Below are 11,207 nucleotides of genomic sequence, written 5' to 3'. Positions count from 1 at the left end.
TGTGCTTTCACCCTATACATTAAAACCAGAGAGGAAGAGGAACAGCTAGGCCTAACTTGCCGAGAAATCTGTCTCCTTCCAGCAAGTGGCATTTCACTCACTAAGCATGGAGTTTTGGTATGGAGGTCAATGAGAGAGTGTCAAATTTGGTCAACAAAAAAATGTATGGCTTGTTTGCTACGTGAGTTTTATTTTATCTAATAGAAGTTTCGTAATGCTCAAGTTGCTACGAGTGTACTGATATAAGTAGGACACGTGACATACCGGCAATTTTGAGATTTTTTTTATATCAGAGTTTTCTCGAGATGGCCTTGCATATTCATGGTGAGGCTAGGAACATAGCATCTCTCTCCATTGAATACAGGCTGTTGATGTCAACAACCCTCATTGAATATTCAAAAAGGATTACAATAATGAGATGTATCCACCAATCCAAAGAAAGGATAGGCGGGAGCTAGACAGCCCGTCGTGTGGCTTTGTAGCAACGACTCCCATTGTTAGGGCGGAGAGACATGTCAGTATATCCATAATCTGTGTTAAAACCAGGCTCTCACCTGTATGAGTTTGTGAAGGACCCAAAAACAGGGCAGGCGCCAATGATGTACTGTATATAAACCCTGGATTGCGGATACTATGCATTGGCCATTGAGAGCCTTTGAAGCCACCGTTCGGCCATATTGGCATTCCCCATTAGGAGCAGTCCTCCATAGGAATGAATGGAATACTAAAGTATTTCAATGAAATGTTTCAAGGACAAAATTACATGTATTTAAGTAGTTGTTTGTTGTAGTGGGGACAGTAACACTAGTCATCTAAAAAAATGATAATTTGTAAGCAATGTTTTAAAATATTTTTCTCTGTTTTATTTTAATGTTTAACTAACAAATATAATTAAAACATATGAATTAAGGTGTCTGTAGACATTAACAAATGCATTTCTACAGCTTCCAAAATATTTTTTTCAACGGTGAGGGTGTGCCAATACAGAGGCACGGCGGCTTCAACACAGCGCCCCTTATCAGTCATTTAGTGTATATATAAATCATTGGGAGGCACCCTCAAACTAAAATCTGTCGTTCAGCCCCGGAACAAGGCAGTTAACCCCTAGGCCGTCATTGAAAATAAGAATTTGTTCTTAACTGACCTGCCTAGTTAAATAAAGGTTAAAAAAAAAAAATTAAATAAAAATGTTTAAAATTAAAAAAATGTACTTGCCTGTTTTTATACTTGACCATAGCATTTTCTAGAGGGCACCCCTGCCACAAATGCCCTCTATCCACCTCCATGCCTCAGAAGTTCACATTTTCCCAGTAATCTAAACATTTGTCTTCTGATATGCGGGCCCAAGTTCTTCACGTAGTACGTGGCTGTGTTGCTTCCACCTGTCCAACATTAACTCCTTCTATGTGTCCTCCTGTTTCTAATCTGTATAAACAAAGAGCGTTAAAAGTAAATATTCCCTGTAGGCCCTATTCAGACTTTATTTAACATGGACTTACACTACCTGTCTAAAGTTTTAGAACACCTGCTCATTCAAGGGTTATTCTGTATTCTGACTATTTTCTACATTTTAGAATAATAATGAAGATATCAAAACTATGAAGTAACACATATGGAATCATGTAGTAACCAAAAAAGTGTTTGTGATTCTTAAAATAGCCACCCTTTGCCTTGATGACAGCTTTGCACACTCTTGGCATTCTCTCAACCAGCTTCATGAGGTAGTCACCTGGAATGCATTTCAATTAACAGGTGTGCCTTCTTAAAAGTTAATGTGTAGAATTTATTTCCATCTTAATGCGTTTGTGTCACACCCTGGTCTTTGTGCTTATCTCCACCCCGCTCCAGGTGTTGCCCATCTTCCCCATTATCCCCAGCGTATTTATACCTGTGTTCTCCGTTTGTCTGTTTCCAGTTCGTTTTGTTTTGTCAAGCCTACCAGCTTTTTTCCCGTGCTCCTGTCTTTCTCTAGTTCCTGTTTTCTAGTTTTTACAGTTTTGACCAGTCTGCCTGCCCTGATCCTGAGCTTGCCTGCCGTTCTGTACCTTGTCACAACACCCTGGATTACTGGCATCTGCCTGCCCTGACCCTGCCTGCCATTCTGTACCTTTCGGACTCTGCTCTGGATTACTGACCTCTGCCTGCCCTTAACCTGTCGTTTGCCTGCCCCCCTGTTTTTGTAATAAACATTTGTTACTTCGAAACTGTCTGCATCGTGGTCTTCTCCTGAGCCTTGACACAATTGGGTACTTTTTCCACCACTGCAAACAACCACAATGTTTAAAGGCATTCTAAAATGTCAGCCTCTTTAACACCTCTCAGGCTTCCTTCCTAATTCAGTTGCTGGAGAGGAAGGAAATCGCGCATGAGGCCAATGGCCAATAGTGACTTTAAAACAGTTATACACTTAATAATGTTTACATATCTTGCATTACTCATCTCATATGTATATACTGTATTCTATACTATTCTACGGTTTTCTTAGTTACTTAATGTTTACATATCTGGCATTACTCATCTCATGTATATACTGTTTTCTATACTATTCTACTTAGTCCGTTGTCACGTCCTGACCAGTAAAGGGGTTATTTGTTATTATAGTTTGGTCAGGACGTGGCAGGGGGTGTTTGTTTTATGTGGTTCGGGGTTTGTTGGTATATGTGTTTTGTAGAGGGGTGTATGTTTAGATTAGTCCGGGGTTTTTGGTTAGGTTCTATGTTGTGTATTTCTATGTTAGATCTAGGGTAGCTGTTTCTCGTTGCCTCTGATTGAAGGTCCTATATATAGGGGTGTGTTTGTTTTGGGAATTGTGGGAGGTTGATTTTGCATTGCTGTGTGTTAGCATGCCTTACTGTTTGTCGTCTGTTCGGTTTCTTGTTTTTGTTTAAGTGTTCAATAAATGTTAAAAATGAGCACTCAACCCGCTGCGCCTTGGTCCACTTCCTACGACGACCGTTACATCCGTTCAGCTCTGACATCGCTCGTCCATATGTATATAGTCTTAATTCATTCCTACTGAGATTTGTGTGTATTGGGTATATGTTGTGTAATTTGCGAGATATTTCTTGTTAGATATTACTGCACTGTCGGAGCTAGAAGCACAAGCATTTCGCTACACCCGCAATAACATCTGCTATTCTGATCGGATCTGATCTGATCAGATCTGGAATGACAACAGTATCACTTGTCTCCAGGGGTGTTTTGACTGTACTATGTGGGAGGTATTTGAGGACAGCAGCTCTGATCTTGATGAACTCACAGATGTTGTTTCAGACTATGTAAACTTCTGTGTTGAGTCAGTTGTGCCTACTAAAACCTGTAAAATCTTCCCTAGCAATAAGCCTTGGGTATCAAAACATCTAAAATCACTACTTGATAGGAAGAAGGCAGTTTATGCTGAGGTTGATAGACAGGCTTTAAGAGATGTACAACTTGAGATCAAAAGACAGATACTGGTGGACAAGGAGGCATGCAAGCAAAGGGTGGAGAGGACCCTCTCCTCAGGAAACGCAAGGGTGGCCTGGCAAGGGATTAAATCCATGGCTAGTGGATTTAGACAGGGGAAGAACCAGTGCTGACCTTGGGAGATATGAGGGCCAGAACATGGCTAATGAACTGAATGGTTTCTTCTCAAGATTTTAATCAGACAAGTTTGTGTCGGACAGAAAACAAATGGAAGCATCATTACAAATGTTTGAGAGAGTTGTTGTTAAACAGTTTTATGTTTTAAAGTTGTTCAGGGGATGTAACACATATAAAAGTCCAGCCCCAGACAAAGTAAGAGGACATGTGTTAAAGCACTGTGCTGAACAATTGGCTGGTGTTTTTACAGACATTTTCCAATCCTCAATCGACCAGCAACACGTGCCAGTATTGTGGAAAAACTCAATAATTATACCAATTCCTAAAGCATCTAATCCCTCTGGGCTGAATGACTACCGCCCTGTTGCCTTGACATCCTTAGTAATGAAATGCCTTGAGAAACTTGTGAAAAGTCATATTCTCGGCGTCAGCCAGAAGCTTCTCGACCCATTTCAGTTTGCCTATCAGCCTAGCAGAGGAGTTGATGATGCCATTCTTACCCTCCTTAACTATAGACAGAGGGTGCCAAATCCCATGTTAGGGTTCTGTTTGTTGACTTTTATTCTGCCTTCAACACAGCCCTACACAGCCCTACATTCTGGCACAGAGACTCATTCGGGACTTCTCCTTAGATGGGGGGCTGGTTTTGTGGCTGTTGGACTTCCTGAGCCAATGCTCACAGCAAGTCAAAATAGGTCCCCACGTGTCAGACATATGCAATACCAACACAGGGTCTCCTCAGAGATGTGTTTTGTCCCTACTCCTGTACATCTAGTACACTAATAGTTGTACTAGTTCCCATCCTGACAGACACCTCATTAAGTTCGCTGATGACACTGCCTTGATCAGCCTGTTGCATGATGACGAGGAACATCATGGCCCGGTCCTAGATTATTTTGTAGAGTGGTGTGAGGAATCACACTTGGTCCTCAATACCAACAAGACCAAAGAGATGTGCATAGACTTCAGGAAGTGTACAACACCTACCTCTGCAACATCTATCAGAGGTCAGAATATAGAGATTGTCGAGGAATACAAATACCTGGGTGTCCTCTTGGACAATAAGCTTCAGTGGAGTAAATGTACAGACCTGATCTCCAAAAAGAGCCAACAGAGACTGTACTTTCTCAAAAAGCTGGGATCTTTTAATGTAGACTGTACTATACTGACTCTGTTTTACAAATCTTTCACTGAGAGTATTTTAACTTTTTGTATTGTTTATTGGTTTGGCAATTCTACTGTCAGACAGAGAAATATGCTGAGAAGGATTATCACCACAGCAAGCAAGGTACTTGGAGTTCAACAGACAGGCCTGGATGAGAACTTTAAGGTCAGGGCCCTCCGCAAGGCTCACAAAATAATTTTAGACCCAAGCCACCTCCTGTACCCGGACTTTGAAATACTCCCCTCTGGGCGCAGGTATAGGGCACGCCTCAGCAGGAAAAACAGAACTAGACAAACGTTTGTGCCAGGTGTGATATCCCTCCTATAAAGCTTGGGCTAATATTCCTATCGACTCAGTAAGGCCAGCCGGCTAGTCTTTAATTATTTTTTTTTATTGGTATGTAACTGTTATGAAAGTTGTATTGTCAATTTTGTTTTGTATTTAAATACCAATTTAAACATGTACATGACAACTGCAACAAAATGTACCCATGGGGACAATAAAGTCAGTAAGTAAGTAATGACGGGCATGTGACCAATAAAATTTGATTTGATTTGAGAGTTTAATGGCTTTGATAGGAGAAAACTGAGGATGTCATCTCAGCTTGTTACCTGTATAAAAGACACCTGTCCACAGAAGGAATCAATCAATCAGATTCCAAACTCTCCACCATGGCCAAGACCAAAGAGCTCTCCAAGGATGTCAGGGACAAGATTGTAGACCTACACAAGGCTGAAATGGGCTATAAGACCATCGCCAAGCAGCTTGGTGAGAAGGTGACAACATTTGGTGTGATTATTCGCAAATGGAAGCCTGGGGCTCCATGCAAGATCTCACCTCGTGGGGTTGCAATGATCATGAGAACGGTGAGGAATCAGACCAGAACTACATGGGAGGATCTTGTCAATTATCTCAAGGCAGCTAGGACCATTGTCACCAAGAAAACAATTGGTAACACACTACGCCATGAAGGACTGAAATCCTGCAGCGCCCGCAAGGTCCCCCTGCTCAAGAATACATATACATGCCCGTCTGAAGTTTGCCAATTAATATCTGAATGATTCAGAGGACAACTGGGTGAAAGTGTTGTGGTCAGATGAGACCAAAATGGAGCTCTTTGGCATCAACTCAACTCGCCGTCTTTGGAGGAGGAGGAATGCTGCCTATGACCCCAAGAACACCATCCCCACCGTCAAACATGGAGGTGGAAACATTATGCTTTGGGGGTGTTTTTCTGCTAAGGGGACAGGACAACTTCACCGCATCAAAGGGACGATGGACGGGGCCATGTACCGTCAAATCTTGGCTGAGAACCAGCGTCCCTCAGCCAGGGCATTGAAAATGGCTTGTGGACGGGTATTCCAGCATGACAATGACCCAAAACACATGGCCAAGGCAACAAAGGAGTGGCTCAAGAAGAAGCACATTAAGGTCCTGGAGTGGCCTAGCCAGTCTCCAGATCTTAATCCCATAGAAAATCTGTGGAGGGAGCTGAAGGTTCGAGTTGCCAAACATCAGCCTCGAAACCTTAATGACTTGGAGAAGATCTGCAAAGAGGAGTGGGACAAAATCCCTCTTGAGATTTGTGCAAACCTGATGGCCAACTACAAGAAACATCTGACCTCTGTGATTGCCAACAAGGGTGTTTCCACCAAGTACTAAGTCATGTTTTGCAGAGGGGTCAAATACTTATTTCCCTTATTAAAATGCAAATCATTTTATAACATTTTTGACATGCCTTTTTCTGGATTTTTTTGTTGTTATTCTGTCTCTCACTGTTCAAATAAACCTACCATTAAAATTATAGACTGATCATTTCTTTGTAAGTGGGCAAACGTACAAAATCAGCAGGGGATCAAATACTTTTTCCCCCCACTGTACATATACAGTGTATTCATAAAGTATTCAGAACACTTTACTTTTTCCACATTTTGTTACATTACAGCCTTATTCTAAAATTGATTAAATTGCTTTTTCCCCTCATCAATCTTCACACAATACCCCATAATGACGAAGCAAAAACAGGTTTTTAGAAATGTTTGAAAATGTGTTAAAAACACAAAACTGAAAGGTCACATTTACATCAGAATTCAGACCCTTTACTCAGTACTTTGTTGAAGCACCTTTAGCTTCGATTACAGAAGGGGTTTTTCTTGGGTATGATGCTGCAGGCTTGGTACACCTGTATTTCTCTGCATATCCTCTCAAGCTCTGTCATGTTGGATGGGGAGCAGGCTCTGGCTGGGCCACTCAAGGACATTCAGAGACTTGTCCCGAAGCCACTCCTGCATTGTCTTGCCTGTGTGTTTAGGGTTTGTTGTCCTGTGGCTCAATTGGTAGAGCATGGTGTTTGCAACACAAAGGTTGTGGGTTCAATTCCCACGGGGGGCCAGTACAACAACAAAAAATATATATTAAATGTATGCATTCACTACTGTAAGTCGCTCTGGATAAGAGCGTCTGCTAAATGACTAAAATGTGATGTAAAAATGGAAGGTGATCCTTCACCCCAGTCTGAGGTCCTGAGCGCTCAGGAGCAGGTTTTCATCAAGGATCTCTCTGTACTTTGCTCCATTGATCTTTGCCTTGATCCTGACCAGCCTCTCAGTCCATGCCGCTGAAAAACATTCCCACAGCATGATGCTGCCACCACCATGCTTCACCGTAGGGATGGTGCCAGGTTTCCTCCAGATGTGATGCTTGGTATTCAGGCCAAAGTGTTCAATCTTGGTTTCATCAGACCAGAGAATCTTGTTTCTCATGGTCTGAGAGTCCTTTAGGTGCCTTTTGGCAAACTCCAAGAGGGCCATCATATGCCTTTTACTGAGAATTGGCATCCATCTGGCCACTACCAAAAAGGCCTGATTGGTGGAGTGCTGCAGAGATGGTTGTCCTTCTGGTAGGTTCTCCCATCTCCACAGAGGAACTCTAGAGAGACCATCGAGTTCTTGGTCACATTCCTGACCAAGGCCCTTCTCGACCTGATTGCTAAGTTTGGCCGGGAGGCCAGCTCTAGCAAGAGACTTGGTGGCTCCATACTTCTTCCATTTAAGAATTATGGAGGCTACTGTGTTCTTGAGGAATTTCAATGCTGCAGACATTTTTTGGTAAACTTGCCTCAACACAATCCTGTCTCAGAGCTCTACGGACAATTCATTCGACCTCATGGCTTGGTGTTTGCTCTGACATGCACTGTCATCTGTGCAACTTTATATAGACAGGTGTGTGCCTTTCCAAATAATTTCCAATCAATTGAATTTACCACAGGTGGACTCCAACTAAGTTGTAGAAACATCTCAAGGTTGATCAATGGAAACAGGATCCACCTGAGCTCAATTTTGAGTCCCATAGCAAAGGGTCTGAATATGAATGTAATGGCACCGACAGAGAGGGCTGCCTCGCTTCTAGTCCTTAGGAAACTTTCCAGTATTTTGTTTTTTTATGTGTTATTTCTTATATTGTTAGCCCAGAAAATCTTAAGTGTTATCACATACAGCCGGGAAGAACTATGATATCAGAAGGACGTCAACTTACCATCACTACAACCAGGAATACGACGTTCCCGAAGCTGATCCTTTTTCCGAACCACCCAGGGGATTTGAACTGATTTCAGAGGCTGACCCAGAACAACGCCGCCGGAGAAGAGGCAGACGGAGCGGTCTTCTTGTCAGACTTCAGCGGCGCGCACACCACCCACAGCTTCCGAGTATATTACTCGCTAATGTCCAGTCTCTAGATAACAAGGTAGACGAAATTAGGGCAAGGGTTGCTTTCCAGAGAGACATCAGGGATTGTAACATACTTTGTTTCATGGAAACATGGCTCTCTCGGGGACATGCTGTCGGAGTCGGTACAGCCACCTGGATTCTTTGTGCGTCGCACCGACAGGAATAAACATCTCTCCGGGAAGAAGAAGGGTGGGGGTGTATATTGCATGATTAACAACTCATGGTGTAATTGTAACAATATACAGGAACTCAAGTCCTTTTGTACACCTGACCTAGAATTCCTTACAATCAAATGCCGACCATACTATCTCCCAAGGGAATTCTCCTCGGTTATTGTCACAACCGTGTATATCCCCCCTCAAGCCGATACCACGACAGCCCTCAAGGAACTTCACTGGACTTTAAATGGAAACCATATATCCTGAGGCTGCATTCATTGTAGCTGGAGATTTTAACAAAGCAAATTTTAGAACAGGCTAACTAAATTCTTTCAGCATATTGACTGTATCACTCGCGCAGGTAAAACACTGGATCACTGCTACCTTCGCGATGCATACAAGGCCCTTCCCCGTCCTCCTTTCGGCAAGTCTTGATTACCAACAACGACGAGACAGCCTACAGGGAGGAGGTGAGGGTGCTCGGAGTGTGGTGTCAGAAAAACAATCTCTCACTCAACATCAACAAAACAAAGGGGATGATTGTGAATTTCAGGAAACAGCAGAGGGAGTCCCCCAATATCCACATCGACAGGACAGCAGTGGAGAAGGTGGAAAGTTTTAAGTTCCTCGGCGTACACATCACAGACAAACTGAAATGGTCCACCCACACAGACAGTGTGGTGAAGAAGGTGCAACAGAGCCTCTTCAACCTCAGGAGGCTGAAAAAATGTGGCTTGTCACCTAAAACCCTCAGAAACTTTTACAGATGCACAATTGAGAGCATCCTGTCAGGCTGTATCACCGCCTGGTACGGCAACTGCACCGCCCACAACCGCAAGGCTCTCCAGAGGGTGGTGCGGTGTGCACAACGCATCACCGGGGGCAAACTACCTGCCCTCCAGGACACCTAGAGCACCCGATGTCACAGGAAGGGCAAAAAGATTATCAAGGACACCAACCACTCGAGCCACTGCCTGTTTACCCCGCTACCATCCAGAAGGCGAGGTCAGTACAGGTGCATCAAAGCTGGGACAGAGAGACTGAAAAACAGCTTCTATCTCAAGACCATCAGACTATTAAACAGCCATCACTAACACAGAGAGGCTGCTGCCTACATACAGACTTGAAATTATTGACCACTTTAATAAATGGATCACTAGTCACTTTAATAATGCCACTTTAATAATGTTTACATATCTTGCATCACTCATCTCATATATATATAATGTATTTTAAACAGTCTATTGCATCTTGCCTCTGCCGCTCAGTCATTGCTCATCCATATATTTATATGTATGTATTCTTATTCCATTCCTTTACTTAGATTTGTGTGTATTAGGTAGTTGTTGTGGAATTGTTAGTTTACATGATTGATATTGCTGCACTGTCAGAACTAGAAGCACAAGCATTTTGCAACACTCGCAATAACATCTGCTAACCATGTGTATGTAACCAATAAAATTTGATTTGATTAGGTTTTTATGTAAATAAGGTATTTCTGTTTTATAGTTTTAATACATTTGCAAAAATCTTTAAAACCCTGTATTCACTTTGTCATTATGGGGTATTATGTGTAGATTGCAAAAAAAAGAAGATTTCATCAATTTTAGAATAAGGCTGTAACGTAACAAAATGTGGAAAAAGTCAAGGGGTCTGAATACTTTCCTAAGGCGATGTACATGTAATTCAATCAATTTATCCAAACTGCTCGCGTTCATCAATAAGCGTCTCCGTAGCCAGACACTTAAATAGAATATGGTTCTATTTTAGACGCTTGACAGGGTGCAAGTTCTGCCTATCCCATCTTCTCATTGGTTTTTAGGAGCATATACCCATGTCAAATCAAATTAAATTGTATTAGTCACATGCGCCGAATATCAACAGGTGTAGACCTTACAGTGAAATGCTTACTTACGAGCCCATAACCGTCAATGCAGTTAAAAAAATATAAATAAAAAATACGAATAAGAATAAGAAATAAAAAGTAACAAGTAATTAAAGAGCAGCAGTAAAATAACAATAGCGAGACTATATACAGGGGGGTACCGGTACAGAGTCAATGTGCGGGGGTACGGGTTAGTCGAGGTAATTGAGGTAATATGTACATGTAGGTAGAGTTAATAAAGTGACTATGCATAGACGATAACAACAGAGAGTAGCAGCGATGTAAAAGAGGGGGGGGGAAGGGGGGCAATGCAAATAGTCTGGGTAGCCATTTGACTATGATGCAACCAGTCAGGATGCTCTCGATGGTGCAGCTGTAAAACCTTTTGAGGATCTGAGGACTCATGACAAATCTTTTCCGTCTCCTGAGCGGGAACAGGTTTTGTCGTGTCCTCTTCATGACTGTCTTGGTGTGCTTGGACCATGTTAGTTTGTTGGTGATGTGGACACCAAGGAACCTGAAGCTCTCAACCTGCTCCACTAAAGCCCCGTCGATGAGAATGGAGGTGTGCTCGGTCCTCTTTTTCATGTAGTCCACAATCATCTCCTTTGTCTTGATCACGTTGAGGGAGAGGTTGCTGTCCTGGCACCACACTGCCAGGTCTCTGACCTCCTCCCTATAAGTTGTCT

Source organism: Salmo salar, chromosome ssa14 (genome assembly GCF_905237065.1).
Source record: "Salmo salar chromosome ssa14, Ssal_v3.1, whole genome shotgun sequence".
Taxonomy (NCBI): domain Eukaryota; kingdom Metazoa; phylum Chordata; class Actinopteri; order Salmoniformes; family Salmonidae; genus Salmo; species Salmo salar.
The sequence above is the reverse complement of the archived record's forward strand: the minus strand, read 5'-3'. Positions refer to the sequence as shown.